The following is a 24,480-nucleotide window of genomic DNA, read 5'->3' as shown; positions in this document are numbered from 1 at the left end:
ACTGCGGCGATATGTTGGCACAGAAGTGTGAACGAAGGAGTGTGTCGGCGGTAGCGGATTTCGCTCGCTCGTGCTTCCGAATGCTCAAATGGGAACCATCAAGGCGCATCTGCTGCTCCAAGCTCGTAATTCAGGCGCTGCAGGTTCAAACAAACTATCCGAGTGCGCACGAAATGCCCGAGCCGAAACATAACCAGAACTGAAGTGGGCGCCTGTGGCGCCACCAAGTATATTTTTGTATTTGCCTTGCAACGTTTACGTTGTCTTTTCGCCGTCGTTTACGTATGATAAAAGCGTGTTATCATGTTTGAGAAAAAACGTACTACCGCATTCAAGCATACAACGTAATTCACATTTGTCAGCCTCCGGAATCCCTAGCGCGTCACGTGATTTGTAGTTGCGAGCCTCGGCCGTTTGGCTGTGGTGGCGATACCTGTATTTCTGTTATTCTTCTTTACTACCTTATAACAGCTCTGTTTTCAGTAAGAGTGGTCTTTTTGTAATCAGGAACTGGCATTCTATCGATGCAAACCCACTTCCTTTCTCTCTTTAGTGTCCCTTTAAGACAGGTGATTGCCCAGTATGAGGCTGCGCGTTGTAGTTATGTCCCGAGCAAGAGCCTTTCACATGCCACATGCATAGGTGAAAGCCTTTTACTTAGCATTTTCTACATATACCAATTTTCTCCTGTCCTTTTCCCCAAAAAGTACAACTTAACTTCTGCATCCATTCTGCAAAGTTACTAACGCGCATTGAGGCCATACTAACAGAAAATGCTAAGCGCGAAACGGCCTTTTGGAGCTGGGAAACGGTGGGCGTCTCCAGGCTCATTTTTTTTAAACGCTTTCAGTTGCGTTTGTCATTTTAACACTCACTTTGCCTTTTTCAAAGAGAAAAGGTAAGAACCGCGTAATACACTATGTGAGCACTCTGGGGACATTCACTCTCAGTTCCACTTTTAAAGCACCTAACCTTGCTGAAGGTGCCCTTCTTCTCATCATTATTTTTTTTCTTGTCAGCGCATAGTGATCAGACTTGCCATTCCACTGAGCGACAGGCATTCCATGCCTTTCGGCGTTCGCCCTCCACCCCTCCCTCCCTCTCACTGTCCAGCTGCACCCGGTGCAGACCGCACCCCCCTCGTGACGCCACTGACTGCAGCAGACGTGAGCTTACTTAATGCATGCAATTGAGGTACTAACTATGCACCTTCATTTTAAAATATTATAATGATTCTCCAGATACAATCCATTTTCTATTCCTGAAATGAGGTGTGAAAAAAAACAAAAATTCTAAAGGAAGTGTTTATGAAAACCATGTGAACAAAATCAAATTCCCCTTGGAGCTGCTCATATCAGACGGCAGATGCTGCATTCCATTGCCATTACTTCTTTTGAAAAATACAAACAAACTAACCATTCACAGTTTTCCCAAGGTGCAAACACCATCCACAGCCATAATAACCATTGAACTGTGTCATATGCTGCATGGCCGCACGTGCAGGTGCATCAGCACAGCAGCTGAAGCAGTACACCTGAAATATAAACAAGCACAACATTTACTGTCTTGCTAAAGGTTACAACAAGAGGAAAGGACAAATCAAAACATTTTGACTACTATAAGAACACAAGGTGGTGTAAACCTAAACAATTGTAATTTTATTGCTAGCCTTGCCGTGTACCTCTGGCAACAGTACTCAGGTTCCTTTCAACACAATACCTCTTGACACCATGCATATCGGCTGGAGAAATGAGTAGTAACGAACTGCGCCCTAAATAAAAGTCTAATGCAGTGATGATGGTGGCATTGCACAAAATGGTAGAAGTAAGCTGTCCCTCTCATTACTATCAGATTAGTACCCATCTTGCCTCAGACTTCAGGGGAGAAGTGTACTAAATCAAGCATGTTAAAAGGAGAAGAAAGTACAAAACCAGTGGCAGTGTTTCACGTTAAGGGTCTCTGTCAGGGCCTCAATGCCCTAATTAAGTCACCTTAGTTTTAACACCTGACATTCCTTTATTTAAGCCCTGCGCATCAGCAGAGTTTAAAAGAGCCACAATTGTAGACTAATAACTCTACAATGCAAGACATCCATTGACAGTTAAGTTGTGAAAAATTCTGCCGAAATTTTTATAAAATAAATTTCTCATAAAAGATTTTCATAAACGGATACAATGTTTCCTCAATGTGGCTTAATATAGCCTTTCTCTCCCTTTAAAACCTTTTCATCAGCAAAAAAAAAAGGATTTACCTTGGACTGTATGGTTTCATTCTTCACTGCCCACGTGATGCCATTAGTGGACAAATCATCCATTTGTTCAACAAATGTCTTCAGCAGAAGTGTCATGTCTGGGTGTTTTTGTCTATACCAAAGTTCAGACACAAGCACATTTTTTTGCCTGATGTGTGCTGGCAGCTCATTCACAGTCATCTGGATTGGCCACACAGAAAAGTTTGAGGAAATTGAAAACCGGACTTCCATCTGTATTTATAGTAAGGGTGATGTCATTTCTGCAAGACAATTCCTGCCTGAGCTTTCTGTATAGGGAGCCATCTGTGATGTCTGACATCCGATCCTTTTCAACCAGGAGGCTATCGTGAATCGAACCAAGTCTTCCGTACAGTGCGTCGGCAGTATCACTTTCGGAAAGTAAAGAAGAAAGTAGGTGTGCAGTAGGCAGCGTCAAGAAAAAGTGTCCACCCTGTAGCATCTTCTCACCGTTGTACTGATGCCCACACACAGAGTACACTCCTCGTACCGCATTTCGTTCAGCAAGATCGCCAGTCGTCTCCGCGAGATGCTTCATGCAGTGCCCACAATAGAAATGAAAACGGGCGCTCTGAAGTTCAGCCCCGACACTCTTTTTGATACGGTATTTGGTTGCTGGAATGTCATGCCGGGCGAGCACATACATTATTAACCTTTGCAGGGCTCCCACTCCCTTCCACGGAAGATCGAACTCCAAGACAAAGCTTACTGTGAGTGCAAGCAAATATTCAGCAGAAAAGTTACTGTCTTCCTGCGGCTGGTCAGCTGACGTTGATGAGTGAAGCCGCTGCATCCGTCGATTCGGTACACAAATGGCCTTCTCGAGAAGTCTCAACATCCTCCTGAACAAGCTGCACCTGTGCCGGCACCAGCACGTCACTACTTGACGCCGATCCCGAAGTGGCCGCATCCGCAAGCCCAGTGTAAACATCGCTGTCGGCTCCGTGGTCGGTCGAGGTGGCCTGCTGTGTCGGCGATGCCTGCGTCCGCCAGGTTGAACGATGAAGATATTTTCTGGTTGAATCAGGGATGGAAGAGGTGCTTCCTGGGTTCAGGTATTTCTTTTTAGGGCCCATAGTCTCTTCAGTAAATTTGCATGCGAATCGCGATGTTGCACGTCGAAAAGGTCGTGCATACAGACTACCCTCCGAGCATGCAAGCTCCGAGATAGAAAAAAAAACAAAAACAAAATGGCCGCCACCCTGTTTTTTGGTCTTGGATCAGTATGTATCTTGGATTAGGTTGGATGGATGTGTACTGCTCACTGTGTCACTATGTGGAACACAAAAGCTTTTTTTTTTATGCACCCAATAAAAGTTATTAAACTTCTCATTTTTAGTTATAATACGTTATGGCGATTTTAAAAATACCGATTGCAGTTTACGTATTACTCTGCTTTTTTTCTGAAATTAGCATCCGTCGGTGTAGTACGGCTCAGTACCAATCCAATCCAATGTCATAGACCATGCTTGTTATGGTGGTTCGCTCTTTTTTGTTACGTGCTTTTTGCTGTGTCTAGCCTCTAGGTGCTTTTTTTTTTTACTTTGTTTTCTGAAATACCCTGCCAGGCAGCAATGTTCGCTGTTGTGCGATTTCTTTGCGATCACGATAACCGCCTTTATGTCATCCCTGCGAGTGATATTGAAGATTTCGCTCCAGAAAATGAGAACGACTTCAATAACCTGACCGTGTATAATGCACACTGGCCTGACCCGGTCGATGACGTCAACAGCTGCTGCTACAGCGCCCAAGTTCTGATGCTGGCTGGTATGTGGCGATGGCCTAGTCGTTTGTGTGCAGTATGCAGTGGTGCCTATTTCATATTTTTTTTTGCAGAGAGCGAAAACGGCGCTAATGAGAGGATGCGCGCCAAAAGCCAGTGGCGATCCCAAAAATTGTGCCGGACACGACAGATGAGGATGAGGAGGCAGCTGTCGAAGCAAAGAAAAAAAAGGCTGAAAAAAGGGTTAGCAGAAATTACTTTAATTGGTTATATTCTTTCAAGAAATGGCAAATTTGGATCTCTCGCTCCCTTATGTTCCACTTCTTTCAGAAACAGAAGAATGACACCGCTGCTTCAAAAAAAAAAATTAGGTATGAATAAATTTTGAAAGAGAACCTAGAAGAAGCGCACAGAAAAGGCAAAGCACACAAATCTGGCGCACACGTAAGTGTGGCATATTAGTACATTTTAGCAAATCTCCTGTGCGATGTCAGTCTACGTTAAAGAACCCCAGGGTGTCTAAATTTCCGAAGTCCTCCACTACGGCGTCTCTCATAGCCTGAGTCGCTTTGGGACGTTAAACCCCACAAATCAAACCAAACCAGTTAACCAACATATCTTGCATCCTTTTGCAGTCAAAGAGAACTGGACGCCAGTCTGCTGGGTCATCAGGCACAGGTGATGACCTGTGCTCAAAACGTGAGCTCCAGGAAATGAAGCGGCAGAAGGACTTCTGGAGATCCCGTGCTCAAGAGCTCCAAGCAGACAACTCCTTTTTAAAGCAACACATTCAGAGCTTGCAGAAGTGCCTTGAGAGCAAAATTTTTGACGGTAAGGTTGCGTGCTGATCTACTCTTATGTTTCTGTTGATTCTGCATGTAAAATTAGTTTAAAAGTGAGACCTCATGTGCTTTTTGTCTGCTCTTCATTATTATTACATGAAGTTGAACGAGCACAAGACCTTCAACATACTGGCAGTAAAGGCGCGATTGCAGGTTTGTTTTCCATTTGCATATTATAAGATGTTTTCGAAACCATACATGGGTTGCACAATATGTTGCAGTTCATATGATGCAGCGGTACTCTCCATAACGCAGTATGAAGCTGCCAATAATAAGCGGCTAATGATAAATGGAAGCCTTGTACACCTGGACTGCTTTAACTGGCATTGCACATTTGGGACGCTATATGGGAATGGTCAGATTAGTGCAGCCAAATTAATCAGACGTAAATTATCGCATATTGCACCTATGCACAAGCTGCATAGACGTCAAAACAGCTGCCATGGTTGAGTTCAAAAAGCACTGAAAGTCTGGTGTTTAGCTAATCCACTTGTCGCATACTGCTTCGGTTGTAATTATAGAAGGTAGCCTCAGTACTCAAAGGTGAGACCTGTGATGTGCAATCTATGTGTAAGGAACATTCGAATTTGAGGCGTTATTCTTGAAATGCTCTTTTTGTTACAGCACCTTCTGCAATAGCTGCCGCAGAAAGCCCAATTGAAGGTAAGTACTTAAGTGAATTTTGTAATATTTCACATTGTCGAAACCATTTCGAAGCTTAATTTCATATATTTCACTTCAGAAGCTATGGAGGTACAAAACATGCCTTGCATTCAAGTTCCTCACTGTAAGTAACATTTCCTTTCGCGCTGCCAAATCATGATTTTAATATTCTCAAATGTTCTGCAGCACCATCTTCTGCTGAACCTAGGCAAAGGGAGGAATGGCAATGCAGGCCAGAAAGCCAGCATGTACTTACAGCTCCAGGTAGGCAACAGGTTCGTATAGGACTAAATATATTAAAGTTACCTGCATATAGCATGGAAAGGAGTCTTACTTAGTTGCTTCCCTCATGTAGTTCCAAGTGGAGACTTCATTTCCATGGAAGACGGTTCTTTGAGTATAATATTCTGAACAGTTATATCAACTTTTTTTTAGCTGTTTTCATGCTTGACGTTCTTTTGTTTTCAGCAGGGTTCTCCCCAGAAAATTTTGGGAAATAGACATTTAATGACTGATGGGAAGGAGGGAGTGGCTATGTAAGCGACCTCATTGCGTTTTGAGGACACTTCATCGCATGCTGTGCAACCCGTGTGGTGAAGCATTTCTCAAAACCAAAATGCAACGGTTCCACTGAACTTCGCATACTTAAAGACCAAAGAAAGCACATGAATGTAAGAGAGAAAATGGTGTGATGCCATCCTGGAATAAAACTAAAAGGCCAGTGACATGTGCTACAGTCTCTCAAATGGCATGACTGGTCATATCAGTCACAAATGTTGTTCTAGAGTGTAGCAAATGTGAAGCCCGAGAGGCTAGCAGGGGTGAGCGCCTGGTTGGAGAGGTTGCCGGTCAGCTTCAGAGATGGGTGGCAAAACCATTGTCAGCCACCCTGGGGAGAACCCCGGTTTCCAGGTATATATTTAACCCACATTAGTTAATGCAGCATTCCACAATAATTTCACAAGTCTGCAGGCTGCAGTAGAGTGATTATAATTTTTCCTGTTCTCAGGGGTAACACTGTTCAAGGCAATTAAAGCTAGGAGCCCATAGTCTACTAATCCAAGGTAAACAAGGAACATTTTTTTTTCTTTCGTAGTTGATATTGACCAGAATTAGTAGTGATTTTAGAGATGGATAATAAATGCAAAGCGGAAGGAAAACAATGTGCACTGTTTTTCCTTCCACTTTGTATTTATATTCTTTCTCCTTAAAATCATCACAGGACTAATTCTGAACAAAAAGAACTACAAAAAAAAAACCATTTCTTTACCTTGGACTCGTAAACTTTTGACTTCTCTTATCATAACGACTTCCATTTTCTGCTTACTGTTTAAGCCAGTTGCAGAGCAGTAGTTGGGTAGATCATGATTGTTATCCCTTTTATGCAGAGTAATATCACGGAGCACATACTACTGAAGTGCTGTCAGAGCACTGTAAGCTACATAAAGTGTGCATTCATTAAACAGTTCCATACTTATTTGCTTTTTATTTGCACTGGCACAGACATGGCACTGTGGTGTGAGGCCACCACTTGGGGTACATGTAGCAGATGAACGTTCACTTCTGTTTTGATTAGAGAGCAGCTGTTGATCTTAAATATTTGCTTGTTGAAAGTAGCTGCTTTCACGTAATCTAGCTTGTGTTCAGTTGCGTGCTATGTTTTTTCTTGTGTGACTTCAAGTAAACAATGACTAAAATTTTGTTCTTTTTTTCAGTTTCACCTAACCAAAGGTATAATAATAAATGGAAGTGCAGCGGAAAAGATTTTGCAGAACAAAAGCCCACATTGGTGGTCAAGGACACTGCCCAAGCCATATGGGATACTGATGTATTAACGGAAAGAAGCGTAACGGGCACTGCCTATACAAGGAAAAAAGCTTAAGGGGAGAAGCCCAAGCCCCCATTGACACCAGAGAAACTTCAGGTTGTGTCAGGTAAAGCTGGCAAAATGCTAATATAGCTTCATTGGATAATCACATATTAGTGGAGCAGACTTATGCTAGCTTATTAGCAAAGGCATGTCTAGTTCTTCCCTATACCTCTGCGTCAGCTAACATTTAAATGTGGTGCATTTCAAGATATAATTTTGCTCTAGTAGATGCATGGGCATTGTCAAGGGGGTGCAGGAGCACTTGCCCTTCACCACAAAGCCACATCAGCCCTTGCCCTCACTCTCATCGCAAGCCACCTTCACTTGTGCTTCCTTATTTTCCCACTGAGATCTGTAACAAACTTTCTGGAATGTAAAAAAAAAATACACATATGAAGGGGGATTGTTTCTTGAACCCCCTCTCCTCCCAACAAAATCCTGCCGAGGCCCATGGGTGCATGTGACGCTTGACTGCAGAAAATGGGATGCATGACCGCTGGATTTGGGGACCTCTTTTGTAAATTTGCCCAGCTGCAGACATGTGTTCAGTAGTACAGGTTTTCTATTGTTAAACAGCACAACAGTGCTAGTTCAACTGATATGGCATCTGTGTTTTGTAATACTAAAATTGAATTCTCTCCTTGTAGCAACACTCAAGCACTGGGGTGCCCTGAAGGCAGTGGATGTTGCCAGCACCGAATACGAGTTGACCCGCATTCTTTCCGATAAGATTCAGGACACCCTGAAAGCCAAGCTACGCAAGCCTGCAAATACGTGTGTAGTACAGTCGGCCAACTGATTAAGTGGTAGTCAGCCTAGACCTGGCTCCTAGAGTAGGAAAATAAACTATGTAATTTATTTCACCTGTGTTCTAGCTTTTTGTGTGACTATTTGCCGGAACCATCAGCAACTGGTTCCAGTAGCCAATGGTTCCAGTGGGCACTGGGAATCTGGCAATAAACCACTACCACTGGAATCATTACAATACCAGTAGAAAATTTTCACCTGGGTCGGCTGCTGCTAGCCCTAAACATGACAACGGCTACGCAGCCTATTCGGATTCATCAAGCTTTCTCCATAGCGTCAACTTCGTAGGTGCATCAGAGAGAAAGACAAGGTGCTTAATGGCGACCATAAACTTGAAGACGAGCACACAAGCGCAGATATCTGCGAGATCGGCGTGTTGAGCGACGTCAGCGGCGCGGCACGCGCAACCTGCGGATGATGCGATTTTTTTTTCTAAGAATCCGCCGGAAAACTAAGAGGACTTCCATCATTTTAGGAACTGCATTGCCGAAATGACACGTGTTCTGCATACATTTCAAACCACATATTTCTGTCAGGCAGTGCCAGCAACGGAGACGTCCGCCTGCGGTAGCGCAAGAGACAGCTCTGCCGTGAACTTGTTCGGTAGTCGCAACCGTGGTCGCAACGCAACGCGCGTGATCGGTGACGGGCACGAGCAGCTTGTGCGGTTTTGTGCTGTAGTTAGTGCTTTAAGGCCAGTGCATTACAAGGCTTTCACTGAATTCGCCAAAAACGTGCATGCCGCCGCCACCAAAGCCGCCACCGGAAACCAGCGGGCCAGACACCTCACGGCAGCACGAAGCGTGGTCCACGCACGTAGCCGTCATATTCGATGGGACGTGTCTCAATATAGGCAAGAGCATAGGTACTGGTTCATTGCGGCATTGAGTATTGTTTTGGGACACCCTTGCGAGCAGTCTGTAGATTTAATCGATATTGAACGACTGGGCCGGATAGCAGTAACCATTTTTTACCTTCCAAATTAATTTTTTTTCTGTTCGTATTTGACATTTTTTTGCGTGTGTTGGCATGTTGTTGCTTTACCGTGTGCGGAATACAAAAATGAAAATCCCTTTCAGAACCTCGCTATCATTTCAGTGAGAGAATTTGAGAAGCTTCTTTGTCAAAAGTGGGTTAAAATATTTTTCTAAAAAAAAATAGAAGTGGCGTACTTTGTTTCTATAGTTTATTGTATTCTGCTATTCGTAACGAGAAATTTGAGTTATGGCCCGAGTGTGCATAACAGGAATTGTTTTACTGCTGGCATGGAGAGGGTGAACTAAATTAGCTATTAAAACGCTGAAAGTAGATTCGGGAAGAGTCATCGGTATGAGGTCATACTCTTTTAATGGTGGATGTTGTAATATGCTGTTGCAAATTATACAAAAAAATTCTGGGTAGCATCACCAATTAAATCTATTGCAGTAATAGCACAACTGGACAAAAGCAGCAGATGAACATATACAGACAGGGTGCCACTTGCAGTGACACATGCAATGCCTCTTACATTCACTTCTAAATGAACATGGCAGATGAAAAACAAAGTAAAATTAAAAGCAAAAAAGAACAAGCAATTAGGTACAACAACTGCTGAATGAACAACACGGTCTGGAGAACTAAAGGCTAAATTTTAAAAGGCTCCGTACCTCAGTGAGGTTGCCATAAGAGCAACATGCCCTTCTTCAGTGAATTTTTGAATATGCCTCACTAATCACTCATTGTTTAAGCTGTATTTAAGAACTGATGGAACGTAGGTGCAAGCATCCTCATTGAGGTAAAGGGCCTTGTATAATTTGGCCTTAAATTGCATGACAATTAATCTTCTCTTACGCTAGGCCATGCCTTATTGAGGATACAATCAAATATGTTCACTTTAGTTTGACATTATGTCAACCATTTACGACAGGTTTAAAAAAAGATACATTGTGATAGAAGTGCTTGGGAATCGCTTAGCAACTTGAAAAATCAGTTTATTCATAATGCAGTGCATTTAAGTCACTCAAAAAATTTGTCACATACTCTAAAGTAAGTAATGTTACATAGCAACTATGAAGGTCCTTGCAGTTTTTGAATTTTATAAAAATAAACACTGATTTAAAACTAAGTACTGCCTGGTGCGCATTCAAAATAGTCGAGCTCAAAGTAGTCTTGAAGAGCTCGGAGGTTGAATGCAAAAAAAGATGCATTGATGTTTCACATTCATACCAATCGCAGCTTGAGCAGCAGCAAACAGGAATGGACGTATTCAAGCAATTTTTTCATTACTGTCAGCTCTTTAACGGGCCAGTATCCAGGGTATGGCCATTTAAACAAAAAAGCCTAAATCTTCGATCAGGTATCAGAGATAGTCTGCAAAATACTACAGCGATGTGCACGTCGAAAAGCAGCAAAACCAAACTTTAAAACACTCTCGTCCTCCTCTTTGGAAAGCGAACTTCCTAGTTCTCTGAGTGAGGCATGAAAGGTAAGCATAGACCATCGTGTCAGCCACTCGCTGTGTGCATTTTCATCAGACCTTTTTTTTACACAGGAGCACAGAAAAAGAAGGTTTTTATTTTCTTTTGCTACTCTATGTGCACTTCAGAGTTTTCTGTGTGCAGTGGTGGGCTCATTCAGTCGCATAACCGTGAACAGATGTACATAAACACTACAGACACACACATGTGCACCAGCCTGCTAGCTCATCTGCCGCTTTGATAAGAGCAGGAAAGGGGGGGGGGGAGGCTTCTTTTTTTTCTTGGCTTTCAAAAAGAAAGTTGCCTGGGGCTCCCACTGCACGGTGGGGACGCAGTCTAATATTCATGAAGCAGCAAAAAAACAAGCATGTCGTAAAGGCAGAACTGTCGCATGCTGCACCAGATATCATGCCTCTTGTCAAGTGTGGAGGAGAAAGGGCAATTCGGCATGTGAAGGCTAGACGGCCGGGCAGGCGAATGAAAATCTTCCGAGAGAGAAAGGAAGTAGAGAAACACGAAGAATTTTGTGATTGCAGTGGCTGTAACTGCACTATCAATTATTATATTCAAAAAAGGTTTGAGGCAGCGTTCTGGGGTTTATGTCTCATAGTTAACAGGAAAAAAGTATTGTTGACCAGAGGGTGGGCTGCGGCCCTTTAAGATAAATTTTCAGTTTAAATGCAATTAGAAATTCATCAAGCCTTTAAAGATAATACCATAATTGAATTCATTGATGCCAGGCATTGGTTTCTAAAGTACAGCTTCGAGACCTGCCTCTGGCACCGCACAGTTATGCATATATCATGAGGTATTGAGGGAGACTGCAACCAAACATGTAATGAGATGGAAAGAGCAAAAATTGGAGGCTTATCAAGGTTAAGCCCAGTGGATGCGAAGCATGTTAAGCAGCTGCCTCAGTGTGGATGAGGATAAGTAACGGAGACGTGGTTTTAGGTTAATCGTCGCACTTTATTCTTTGCAGCCCGACAAACACACTCTTATGGTCCGTAAATGCATGACTCTTGGTTTGCACGTCACTTACGCATACACGCCCGGCGCAAAGACGCTGGCGCGGTTGCGGGCACAAAGACTGACGCGACGGCGGGCGCGCGCCGCTTCATCCCTGGCGTGACGTCACATATCACGTGATACCGCGATGGTGGCGCCGCCGCCGCGTCGCGCCCGACGGCGCGAACCGAAGCGTGTAGGCCTCCGCCGGGCGATGTCCGACGGCGTGATATGAGGCCCCATCTGCAGCCGGTGTGACGTCATCACGTGACGTCACATCATGTGATCTCACTTCAAGGTCAATGGTGGCCACCGCCGGGAGGCGACCGACGGTGCGATATGAGGCCACATCTGCAGCCGGTGTGACGTCATCACGTGACGTCATGTCACGTGACCCCACTTCAGGGTCAACTGTGGCCACCGCCGGGCGTCGCGCGAAAGCCCGAAACCTGCGTTAATATGCTTCGCATAAAAGTTATTTAATTAAAGGAAAGGTGAAGAAATTGTCGGCAGTAAAGAGACCCTACCCTGGCCTGCTACTAAAAACTGAGGAAGGGGACAAGGGAACTAAACGACAGTGATGAGGCGAATAGAGGATGGTGATGTCATAGTACAGCAAAATTCTTTGGGGCGATCCAAGTTATTGAGAAGACCTTGCAGCAACTTGGGGACACTCGTCTCGTCCAACATGAAGCACGCCTTCCATACAGGCCAGTTTTAACTGTATTCACACCAACGCTATTTCCGAGAGTTTTACGAGGTCCAGGAAACCGATACAGGATGTAGCATGCAATAACTAATTAGAAACGACTACATATGCAGTATAGTAAATGTAATAAAGAGTTAAAATAGAAGCCACAAAACAGAGGCAGTGATAAAATACATAGTTATGGAGAAAAAGTACACAAGTGATTGTACATAACATGAGCTTAAACAACAAAGGAAATACTATAAAACAAAAAATAGTAATGCATTAAAAAAACACCGTTTTAAGATATTCACAATTTTAAAATGAAGCTCTGCTTTTCTTTCTGGGGCTTGGGGGGGGGGCTTTCTGGTTCTGCCATTAGTCTTTTTCAAGGGAAGCCAGTGCTGAGTGGAAGGAAGGAACAGCTCAAACAGACGGGACGTGTAAGAAGGCGAGACAGACACATGAGCTGTGTCTTCCTACACCTTCCCGTTCATTTGAGCTGTTCCTTCCTTCCACTCAACATGAACCAACCAGCCCCCCGACAAAGCCCTCTTCTTGAAGCCAGTGTTAGCCAACTGAACTGCCTGTGTCTGTAGATTCTGTGCAGTTTTATTATGAAGAATACAACCTACCAGCCCAACTTACTACCCTCACAGCATAAGTATGTTCCATCAAAAAATGTGCCAGAAGTAAGCATCGAAGGGGGCAAGGTATTTTTTTAACTGATACATAATCTTATATTTTATGTGAAATAATGTGCAGTTGGCTGAATATGCTATCGCACTGTGTGTATGTTTGAAATTTCGGGCAAATAAAGGGTAGCAGGCAGCAAACACATGTTACAGTTTTACATCTAACAAATCTTAAGCAGGGAATTGTTTCCTTTGTTACTGTATGATGTTGTATGCGATATTTAGCATTCCACAGCTCCATGGCAAATATGAAAGCCATCAGAATGGAGTCCTCCGGATCAACCATATTACATTCTTTAGTACATGTGGACAGAGTGAAGAGCACGAATGCCTTTCACATCTCACGTGCACCTAAATTGAGACGCCAAGACTTGAACCTACAACCATGAGCTCAGTAGCAAAATGCAAAAGCCACTCAGGTGTTACAGTTAGCTTTATTTCTGTTTTGACACCTTAAGAATAAAGGAAAAAGAGGTACCAATTTCTAAACTCTACAAGTACGAGGAGGAAAAAGTTATTCCCTTACTGAGCAAATACAACAGACTCCAGTGGCAAGCATTATAGTGAAGCTTCACTTTTGCATATCTACAAACTTTGCTTGTGCTTTAGTGCATTCTGTAAAGATGGAGTGAATATCTAGCATTGCATGAACTTCATTAGCAGCTAATAGTGTGAAAACAGACTGAAACTACACAGCAACTCAATATTACCAGGACAGCCTGACTGACAAATTTCCACAGGCAGACAAAGCAGTGTAATAATTTGAATGGTGTACCTTGAATGTCACTGTACGCCTGTCTCAGATATATTTTTTTTCAAGCCCTAACAATGCTACCAACTGATTTAAGCAATGTGCAATTTGCAGCCTAGACTTACAACCTGGTTTGTGCTTTTTTTGCCAGAGTACTAAACAGAGCAAACTAGATTACCATTTTAATGGCATTCCAGATACTTTTTACCCTTGTCCACATCAGGCTAACAATCACACCATGCTTCTACATTTTGTCGAGTTGTCTGGTGAACCTGCACGACAATATGTGCCTGGCTGTATACAAGTAGGTTTTAACTTTGAGACTTGGCATGTGGCAGCCACAGTGACTGTGCCAGGGGTTGCACTGATGTTATGGCTGCTGTAACTGTGGTATTGTTCTTATATAAGTCAGGCATGTATCATCATTCAGGTTCACTAGACAAGAAAACCACACTGCGTAATGGTGCATAACGTATGGAAACACCTGCAGCAGCAGTTCGTAGACAATGACTGCATTCTGTAAGGCATTCGAAATTGCTGTTTATACAGCAGTCACCACACAGAAACAGCAAAAAATCAGAACTGTGCATGCAGACCTCAAAAAAGCAATGAAAAACATGTGTCACTTCAAAAAAGATTGCAAAACCCACACTGAATAAGGTTAATGCTGGTAGAACTTTAGTTATGTCTATATAGCCCAAAAATCATGCAAATTCAAAATGTATACCACATTTGCCTGGGAAAAGCGCACACACAGAGAGCCTGTATTTTGGAGAACAAGCTTTAGCACTGTATGACTGCAAAACATTTATGCATAGCATAGCTTGATCTAGAGTCATTTGTTCTAGAAGTAGTAGATGCCTGGAACCCTATTGAAGCCAATGAAATAATTCATGGTTGATTAATTGCGTACATCACTTGGACTAGACAAGAAAAAACTGCAGCAGCCAAGTAGTAGGGCAAGAGGCATCAGCAATCCTGCACAGGGAAGAAAACTAAAGTTCTTGAAAGTGATGCTGCTAACTCATAAATAAATATATATATATATATATATATATATATATATATATATATATATATATATATATATATATATACAGATATATATATATATATATATATATATATATATATATATATATATATATATATATATATGTACATAAGACTGCTTATATCAAGATAAAGACGGCAACTTTAGGTATGAAGGGGTCTAATTTGCTGCAAGAATTCTTCATAGGTATGGCCAGCTACGCTGCCAACACTTCTGCTTTACTGCAATTCGAGCAAAGCAGCATGCCAAGCATGCTATCCTGCAACTGTTATCTTACTCTTAGTCCCTCTCAAGAAAAAACAGTGCTGATGACTTACATTACACATTGCCTCTCAAGCTGCTATGCAGTAGCCCCTCTGTGTGCTTATCTCACCCAACCATATGTTGCCCAGACCAAAATAAAAGATTTGTTAATCAAGGTCAAAATGAGTCCCCAGATTATTGAGCCATCCAACATTAGACAGGCATGCATCAGTGTTAACAGCATCATGATAATAGCCAACATCTTTACTGTGTTATTATCGCTACAGTTCATGAAGATATACACAAGTAGCTATTGTGCTTTTACAGAAGAATAAAAGCTATTTCACTGCCTGTACCTCCCCCAATGCTCAGTAAACCAAAACACTCGGAAATGACACTAGCACTTCTTTCAGCCATGATATAACACTCAAACTGCACTGCCGCTGTCTACAATACATGAAACCAAATACTGTTTTCTAAAAATAAAATGATGACAGAGAGGAAATATAACACTGAACATACACTTCTACCATGATACAATAACTACAATTGCTATGATGAGGAGAGAGCACATTGCTAAAGATGCACTTTCTTAAGCTCCTAGCTTATTGCTTGTGATGAAGGAGAGGTAATATAACATACCCAGACTTGCAGAAAACTTTCACACATTTTGAGCGAAAAGACTCCACAGGCCACATCCTTATTTGAAGTGAAGCATTGCCTGTACGGAAAATGTTCAGCTGCTCTGATGGAAGCGGAGCAGAGAATAAGTTCCTTGAATGAAGGTGCTCGTGGCCATAAAGAAACATTGGAGTGAGCTCTGTCACACTGACAATGCTGCCATTGTTTAATAAGCAGCATGAGTCCGTTTCCACTCCAGCTTTCAGAGATGAGATGTCTGTTGGATGCATGATAGGTGGGATAATTCTTGGTGAATGAGCCAGCTCAGACAGTCTGCGGCTGATTTGTTCGAGTGGCATTCTGCTACTGCGCAACAACCGTTTAAGCTGCCCCAAAGCGTTCTCAAATGGGAAGGTACTAACATTGTCCAGTGACCCATAAATTAGAGTCATCCGCAATGTGGCACAGCATGTGTATATTGTACACCATAACCTCTGGTCCATAAAGTTTCCCACACTGCTGTGAAAAATATTGGAGCAGATCTGAGGCAAATCTGTTCATCTGTAATGAAAGGACATCACTGAGGAGAATGCAGATAGCGACATGAAGCCACATGAAGTGCTTGTAATGGGCTTCATCCAACAAACTTCGTAGCACTACAGGGCCAATGTAGAGAAGGAATGACCTAAACTCACGGCCTTCCATCTATCTAGTTCATCAAGGGTTCTGGGCTGCCGGCTAAATTCTGACGGTAGTCTATTTTCCTGCAGTCTTGCACTAAGAATGGTCCGCTGCTGTGCGCTGAGACGATGAGGTAGTGGTCCAGATGTCCAAGTCTGCAGCAACTTGTGAACCACTCCCAGGCACACCGCGTTCATGTAGTCTAGTGGAAAGCTTTTTATCATGTCCACACGTAACTCCAGCAGGAGACTTTCAGTGTGATGATGGCCAGCGCCGGCCATAGAACGAAAGGTTTCATCTGTGCTATTTGTGGAATCAGCACAGATGGGAAATGTTTGCCGTCGTTCAACTCTTTCACCTTTTTGTGTACAACGGTCACAGCCGTAATAACCGGTGTGACCCTTTGTGCATTTTATTTATGAGCTGGCTGGCGCATTGCATATCACTGCCTCGAGGGAAATGCTGTAGCACGTACCTTTCCCTATCACACCAGAGTTCTGCATACTTTTCATTTCCTCGAGAAATGGCCGCAAAAATTGTTCAATATTAGTTGGCTTCTTCTTGTCAGAGTGAATAGACACAACAAATGGTCGATTGTCAATTGCATTCGCCACTGAACACAGCAGTACCCAGAAGCTAAGTAACGAAATCTTGAACAGTGGCATTCCGTCTATATTCACGTGGGGGGCAACCTGGGTGCCTGCAGCATCATGCAGACCCGCTTTCAATTTTTCTATCATTTCGCTTCGCAGGCCAAAATGCACAGAATTATTGCGTACATCAGCTTTTCGCTCAGTCTTCAGCAATGTGCGAGCATCACGAGGCACTGCATGATCAAGTTGGCGCCAAAGCAGGCACAGGTCGTATAACTGCAGAGTGCGTAAGGGAATGCTTCCGGGCTATTTCTGCTAGCTTCTGTGCAGCATCTGTCACCGAGGGACTTGCTTCGGTATTGATCGCTTGTTCAGCCACGGTAGCCGTATCCTCTTCGGAAGACCACAAATCATCGACGCTTTCTTCAGAAGTGGCTGGCATGTGAGAGCAGTCAGCTACGCCGCTTTATCCTGCAGATGCTTCAGGCGATTCTTCATGACTTCGTCGCGTGTCGTCGAAGACGCATCGTCGCTTTCGGCGGAGAAAATATCACGAAAAAATTCCTGAACATCCCAGTTCAGCTGCCGGTACTTCTGCCACTTACTGGCCATTCCGAATGAAAATTCTACTTCGATAGAGAACTTTGAAGCGGAGCGCGTTACGTACTCTAAATCTCTGCAAAGGTATAAATCGACTCTCCTGATCTGCGGCTGGCGGGAAAAGAGCGGAGAAAGAGACAACTGAACGGCAAGGCAGGAGAGGGAGAAAAAAACTTTAATGGGCTCTGAAGAGTAAGGGGACGCTACCCTTTTCCAAGGCTTCAGCGGCCACAGCTGCAGCGTAAGCCTGGTCATTACCCATTGAACAGGTTTCCGTCCGGGCCGGGAGTAACGGCCCGGCGAACAACTGGACTTCGCCGTCCAGTCTTCTCTGAGCAGCATGATCGGGATCTCTCATTGCTCCAGTGTGAGGTTCTGCATGTGTGGGATCGCTGTGTCATGCATTTAGCTTATAGATGTAACGCCCGGCTGGCTACCTAACGGTGGTAATGAAAAAAAAAGTAAATCTATTTACCTCAGGAAATACGTAAATCATGCCCACCAAAAAGGAGAGGTCGGTACTATAAATTTATTCGGTGAGTTTATCGATAGGACATTCTATTATGAGGTGCTAAAAAAATTGAATTTGTGTATATGTTTCTGCAAATACAGATGATACGGTAGTTTTTATTGTCAAGTTGGAAAAAATGTCACTGAAGAAAGGCTATATATAGTCGTACATCCAGCTTCCTCCTTTCCTCAAGGCTAGTTGGGAGAACGGTAAAGTTAGTCACCGAATAGAAGTACAAACGAAGCTGCAACTTGGGGGTGGGTGGGTAAAAGCACGGCTGGGTCAATTAATGCCAAGCACTCGAACACTTTGGGGTGTACGCTACCTATATTCCTAACGACCGACCATCTAGAGAAAGACGCGAAGGCATTGTTTACAAAATTTTTTGCGCCGACTGCAATACTTGCAAAGAAATACTAGAAGAAAGAAATTGGCAACATAACAATGGTCTAATGAATTTCTTAAGAGAACGCAGCATCATAGCCGAACATTCCGAACACTCCGAACACGAAATAAACTTCCAAGAAACATCGACCTGGAAGCCGAGACCAATGTAAGTACAGGCCTTTGAGTCAGACTACCCCAAACTACGACAAACGGACCAGCTGGCCACTTCAAAAAGGAAAAAAAAAAAGAGAGAGACGCCAGCCAGCACCGCTGCGTACACCTGCACCTGCCGGCACCATGATTCAAAATGAGCTTTCAGCACTTTAAATCACCCCTCCCACTCTTTCAACACCCACCCCCTCGCATCCCCCACCTGTGTTTGCCCCTCCTCGCCTCTTCTTTCGTTTACTTACAGCTGCATACAAGCCCTGCGTCACCCCAATAGGAGTCGAGTCGGCTCCGAAGCGTCGGGTTTGTCGGAAAAAAAAGAAAAAACAAACGCTATGCACTGTAGTAGATTGGGGCACAAGAGCACCTTGATCGAAGTTGGACGGCATAACGAACAACCAGATACGGGCCTGTCTTTAAAAACGAAGGAGCAGGCATTCGCTGGTGGTGGTAGTGGTTGATTTATTTTTTTATAATAATCAAAAAGAAGGAAAAGAGTATTGCCGGCCACGGCAACTGCTATCTGAAAAACTGAAGCACTTGAGCTGCGGCCGCCGGGAAGGAAAAGGGGATAGGGAGAGGATAGCGAGGGGAAGCAGAGAGGGGAGCGATAGGAAGAAAGGACAGGGGGAGCTTTGTACATTATTTACAAAGTGCAGAAGGTCAACGAGTTCGCATCGCTCGCACGCGTGTCCAAACACTGTCCACAAATGCCTGCGCGCGAGAGGCCACTGCAATTGTTTACAAATTACATATATATATATATACCAGCTGCCGGGGTGGGGCGCCCGGCAGCATACGTCCAAGGTAGCACACACGGAGCGTTCAGGTCACGCACGCACTACCTGGCGAAGAGCAAGCGAGGCTTCAAGCCCGCCCGCTCGATGAGCGCACAGAGGCTCACCATTGCCCTGTCATGGGTGCGCGCACTGCCTCGCGGCCACAGGAGCGTCTCGATGCTACCCGGGATGATTCTGAGCGTCCTATAAGCCGCGAGCATCTCGCGACGTGGCTCTGCGGATGCGGTACAGCGAAGCAGCATGTGCTCCAATGTCTCCACTGCACCGCAATCACAACACACGGCGCTCGACGAAAGTCCGTGGCGCACCCGTCTTAACCCGGGCCACACACAGCCGACGCGCACTCGGATGAGCATTGCACGCTGTAGGCGCCACAATGAGCGCGCGCCGACAGCAGGGATGCGCTCTTCTCGCGCGATGCGTGGGTCCGGGTGTTGCTGACGACAGCGCGCACGTCCTCCAAAGCGAGAAGTTCGTCGCTGGGAGGGAGTTGATGTGCGGCGGTGGCGAGTTCATCGGCTTGGTCATTGCCGTGTATGCCGCAGAGGCCAGGCACCCACTGCGCGCGAATGCTGCACTTTCGCTCTGCGAGGTGCTCGAGGCGCTCGCGTATCGCGCACAGCAGCGGTGTGCCACGGCCGGGAGTCTGTAGGCGGCTGAGTGCGGCGCGGGAGTCACACAGCAATGCGCACCTGGGTGGTGGCGGAGCAATGGTGAGCAATAGGTCAAGGCCCAGGCGAAGGCCCAGTAGTTCCGCCGTGGTCGAAGAGCCCAGGTGTGCCACTCTTTGCTGGCGGTGCAACTGCATGGCAGGGATGGTGGCCGCTGCGACGAGCGAGCAGCTCTCTCTCGCCACGGAGCCGTCAGTGAAAACAAGCAGGTGGTCGCTTAGTTGCTCGTGTATGACGGCTCTGGCTAGCTGTTGCACCGCACACAGTGGTGTGCTGCGTTTTCCCGCGATGCCGATGATCTCGCGCTGTACCTCCGTCGTGAGGGGCCAGGGGGAGCAGAGGCAGTAGGGGGCCGTGGCACGCGTCTGCTTATCATACTCCTGCAGCGCCGCGCCCATTCTAGAGCGTGGGAGATTCCGAAGGCGCTGCAGGAGTTCGCCGCCGTCTGGTGCGCGGTGAAGGCGGTCGATGTGGTGCAGCGCTCGCTGTGTGGCCTGTAGCTGCAGTGGCCACGCGCTTGCCTCGGCGAGCGGCGTCGCTTCGCATTAAGAGTTACCCGGCAGGCCAAGGCAGGTTCGCAGCGCTTTGCGATGCTGCACCTCCAGTGCCCTCCACGATGGTTTGCGCACCGTCACCAGTGGCAGTGCGTAGAGAATCACCCCCACGGCTGCTGCGTTGTAGAGGCGCAGCGCAGCCTTCTGGGAAATCCCCTGGCCCCGGGCGGTGAGCTTGTGCACGGCGACGGTGGTCCTCTTCATCTGCTGGCATGCCCTGGTCGCCGCAGGACGGTAGGAAAGGCGCTGGTCGATATCTAGGCCCAGGTACCGCATGGAGCTTTTCCACGGCAGCGGCATCCCAGCCACCGTTAGCGGTGAAAGGCGGGCGCCCCTGCGAGCGCCGCAGGCCATGGCCGCGGACTTGCCCGGGCAGAGCGCCAGACCGAGATCCCGCAACTGGGCGTCTATCGCGCAAAGGGCCCCCTGAAGGTACTCTCTGACGCGGGAAGCCTCGCCCGGCGGCCCCAGGCACCACAGCGCGATGTCGTCAGCGTACATGGAGATGTACACACGGTGCCGGTTGACTGCGGGCAGACAGCCCGGCACCGCCGACATTGCCACATTGAATAGAAACAGCGACAAAACCGATCCTTGCGGAACGCCTAGATCCACCGGACGGGGTCGCGAGAGAGCCCCTTTTACACGCACGCGAATAGTGCGCGCGTTGGGAAGGCCTGTACATAGCTCAACAAGCGCCCGTTCACGCCTGCCTCTTCCAGCCTCGCGAGGATCACTGCACGGTGAACGTTGTCAAACGCACTCGACACGTCGAGCAGCATTGACAGCAGTGCGACCTGCCGCGCCGCTACCGCGTGCTCGAGCGCAGAAACCACGTCTGCGATTGAGTCCGCCGTGCAGCGCATCCTTCGAAAGCCTGTCTGGCGCTCATGGAACAAGTCCGCCTCCGCGGCCCGCGTGTGTGACCGCTGAAGCGCCGTATGCTCCATCACCTTACAGGCCGCCGACGTCAGCGGCACAGGGCGATATCCGCTGAGCTCCGTGGGTGAGCGATCTGGCTTCGGTAGCGGGCAGACGACCGCTGTGCGCCACTCCTCCGGTAGCTCCCCGCGTTCCCACACCAGGTTCAGTTGCCGCAGAAGGACTTGACGTTGCTCCGCGTCCAGGTTGCGCAGCATCTGGTAGGTCACCCTGTCGGGCCCGAGCGCTGAGCTGCGGGTGCAGCGGCACAGGGCGTCATTCGGTTCCACCACTGTGAAGAGCGCGTTGCACGGGCCGTCGTCCGGGGCGGAGGAAAGGACATTGGCATCGGGACTCGGGCTCGGTGTAGTCGCTGCGATGGCATCGGTGCTCGCGGGGCGTTGCGGCGCAAACCGGTCAGCGAACCGCTCAGCTAGTTGTTGGGTTGTTTGGCCGCTTTAGATGGCGAGAGCGGCGAGGGGCTGAGGGTTCGCCTGAGGTTTAGTGATGCGCCGCAGGGTGGTGAACAGCCGCCGGGAGCTGCGATACTTCTCGCTCGTATTGCACAGAGAAGCCCACTGCCGGCGGTAGAGCTTGCTAGCATGCCGCCGTGCTGCCGCGTCCAGCCGATTGTAAACCGTCCAGTCTTCCGGTCTGTCCAGTGGTTCTCACCCATGGAATGTGTCAAGGAGCAGTGGAAGTGTTGTTGAACCTCGTGACACCGTTAAAGGGCCGGGTGAGGGAAGGGGGTTATATTGTGCCGACTGCTGCTGCATTTGCGGGAGCAGGTCGCAGAATTTGGTTGGAGTACAGGCTATTCTGCCATCTAAAAAAAACCTGCACTTGATAAGCCAGCACGCCAAGGCGTGCACGGGAAAAGGCGACGTGTCGGCGCCAGTATGCATGCCGCTATAAGGGATTCGACTCCTCCCAACACTCCGCAGATGACTCGTAGGACACCTGAGATGCTTTGCATTGCAGCTACGCCCAGAAGTGCATACGAAGCTCGAGTTCAACCGATGCCAGCATCGAAAAACGAGGTAGATGCTCTCACCCTCGCGCACTTTCTGTTTCTGCGCACACGCGTTTTTTTAGCTTTGAGAAAGTAAGGGCAACTTTGAACCTTCATGCTTTTAACCCTACAAAACTGCGTCTAGCCACAGCTAGGCCACAGCTAGCGCACGACCTCTCTCTTCTTTTTTTTTTTTGAGGGGGGGGGGGGGGGGGAGGACATGAGTTCATTCCGTGGACCCGAAAACGGCTTCGAAGACCCACCCGATGTACCGAGTGCCCAGTGACCTAAAATATTTTCCTCAAGCAAACTACTGTAGGCTGTGCCATAGCTGTATACATTTCTTTTTATTTTGCCTACCCTGGTCCTTTCTTCCTATCGCTCACCTCTATGATTTACTCTAACGCTTCCTCACTATCCCTTTATTTCCGCCACCCCAGTTCAGGTTTCCGATAGCAGATACCGGGGCTGGCAAACACCTGTTCCTTCCTTTTGAACATATAATAAAATAACTACATACTACTATTACGCCCATTAGAAAAACAAGGCGCTAAATCTTGCCAACGCGCGGAATGCCGGCGCCTAGCCTCAAACAGAAACTCAATGAACGGCGAGCGTGTGCAGCGAATATGGCGCAGATTTCGAGCTGCCTGTTGTACTACGCTGTGAAATATACTTTTCTTCCCTCCGTCCTTCTCCGAAAAACTTCTAGCTGTATCCTTTTCGTGGCACCAAGACGCATGAGAATTATGCGCTAAACTAGCACAGCCAGTTCCTGGGGTGGCACAGCACGCTACCGGGAATGCTGCGCTTTCACTGCACCACATAACTGCGCTTTTTCTCCACTAAGTTTCGGAATATCCGTAATGCCCTCTTACGGGGGACGTATAAGGCAATAAATTGAACTGAATTGAACTGAAAAGGCGATGGACTTCCTCTCGTTGTAGAGCTTTATGATGTGCCTTTTTCATCGTTTCAAACGCTGCACGAGTCGCTATTCTGTCCATGTATGGCCTCAGAGTCTAAACTGACAGTTTAACCTCCAGTACACAACACTGGTGTACTGGTGGTTAAACAGGCTTGGGGTGCGACCTGATGCCGGTGAACACCTCCGGCAACGCACTCCCTCACCATAACAGGAGTTGGCCACCCTGGTGCAGTAAATGGCCGCAACCTCCTATGATAAGCTCCATAAACCCCCGCCGCTCAGTCACCAGCGGCTGCGGAACAACTGAGCACGGCGGCGGTCAGACCTGTGACGCAGCAGGGGGTGCTAAGAAAGCCTGGCTCCGCTGGACAGACCGCCACTGGAAACTGACCTTGGCAACGTTTAATGCTAGAACCCTAGCTAGTGAAGCTAGCTTAGCAGTGCTGTTAGAGGAACTAGAGGGCATGAAATGGGATGTCATAGGGCTTAGTGAGGTTAGGAGGCCGAATGAGGCATGTACTGTACTGAAGGATGGGCATGTACTGTGTTATCGAGGCTTACCGGAGAGGCGACAACTAGGAGTAGATTTCTTTGTCAATAAGTATATAGCGGGTAATATAGATGAATTCTATAGTATTAATGAAAGGGTTGCAGGCATCGTAATTAGGCTTAATAAGCGGTATAAACTGAAGGTTGTACAGGCCTATGCACCTACATGTAGTTATGATGACCAGGCAGTTGAAAGCTTCTATGAAGATGTAGAATCGGCAATGCGAAAAGAAAAGACGCAGTATACTGTACTAATGGGCGATTTCAATGCCAAGGTATGGAAAAAACAGGCAGGAGACAAGGCAGTAGGTGACTATGGCATTGGTTCTAGGAATAGCAGGGGGGAGTTACTAGTTGAGTTTGCAGAGCACAATAACTTACGAAACCTTCTTCAGCAAACGGAAGAATCGGAAAT

The 24,480-nt window shown here is 46.5% G+C and overlaps 2 pseudogenes; both read right to left on the bottom strand.

The window, feature by feature from the left end:
- Positions 1–24,480, bottom strand: part of LOC146209798 (uncharacterized) — a 103,040-nt pseudogene that overhangs the window by 35,555 nt on the left and 43,005 nt on the right.
- LOC146209799 (uncharacterized) lies at positions 1,412–21,213 on the bottom strand (annotated as a pseudogene).

This window comes from Amblyomma maculatum, chromosome 1, assembly GCF_055883805.1.
Source record: "Amblyomma maculatum isolate TAMU_Amacu chromosome 1, ASM5588380v1, whole genome shotgun sequence".
Lineage (NCBI taxonomy): Eukaryota > Metazoa > Arthropoda > Arachnida > Ixodida > Ixodidae > Amblyomma > Amblyomma maculatum.
The sequence above is the reverse complement of the archived record's forward strand: the minus strand, read 5'-3'. Positions and strand labels throughout refer to the sequence as shown.